The following is an 887-nucleotide window of genomic DNA, read 5'->3' as shown; positions in this document are numbered from 1 at the left end:
CAGGTTGACACCTGCCAGTACAGCGGTAGTGGTGGGAGCCTCTCCTGCCTCCTCAGCAGCGCTAAGGATGTCCAACTGCAGCTTAGGCCTGCTCCCTGCTGTCAAGTGGACATACCCTGAGGGCTCCCGGGCTGCCAGAAGGATGTCTGACTGCCAGCTTAGGCCTGATACCCTGGGGAGTGGGCCTAAGCCAGCAGGTGGACATCCTCCGAGGGGTCCCAGACTGCAAGAGGGCACAGGCCGGGCTGAGAGACACCCACCCCCCCATGGCCGAGTGCACAAATTTTTGTGCACCAGGCCTCTAGTGTCATAATAATCTTCCCAGATGCCACTAGGACTTTTTTTGTTGCCTCTGGGTCACCTATCTCTTGCAACAGCCTTTTTCTCTTGGTTTTCCCACATGCAACAACTGGTCAAAGTTTTAGTAGTAATGATGCTCCTAGAGTGTGTCTTGATAGTTGCCATCAAAGTTGTGACAGCTGCTCCTAAAACAAACACTAAAATTTCTGTTTTAATAATTTGCTATATAGTGGATCATAATGTAGCCTTGGAAAATTATACTTCGGAAAATTCATTGGAAACTTGAAAAAGCAATCGTGGCAGGGTATCAGGCCCACAGAGTTCTTAATTGTTCTGGGGGTCATGCTGTCTAAAATCTTTTTTTTTAATATATTTTTTATTGATTAAGATATTACATATGTGTCCTTGTCCCCACGTTACCCTCTACCCGCCCCCGGTCATGTCCTCCCCTCCCCCCCATTGTCCGTGTCCATTGGTTAGGCCTATATGCCTGCTCACTGTCAGCTTCTTGAAGAAACCCAACAAAAGCAACAATAACCTTTGCTTTTCTCATAGCTCATCTTGATACAATAAATGTCTGTGCTGCC

Source organism: Myotis davidii, unplaced genomic scaffold, assembly GCF_000327345.1.
Source record: "Myotis davidii unplaced genomic scaffold, ASM32734v1 scaffold157, whole genome shotgun sequence".
Taxonomy (NCBI): domain Eukaryota; kingdom Metazoa; phylum Chordata; class Mammalia; order Chiroptera; family Vespertilionidae; genus Myotis; species Myotis davidii.
Note: the sequence above shows the minus strand (reverse complement) of the source record.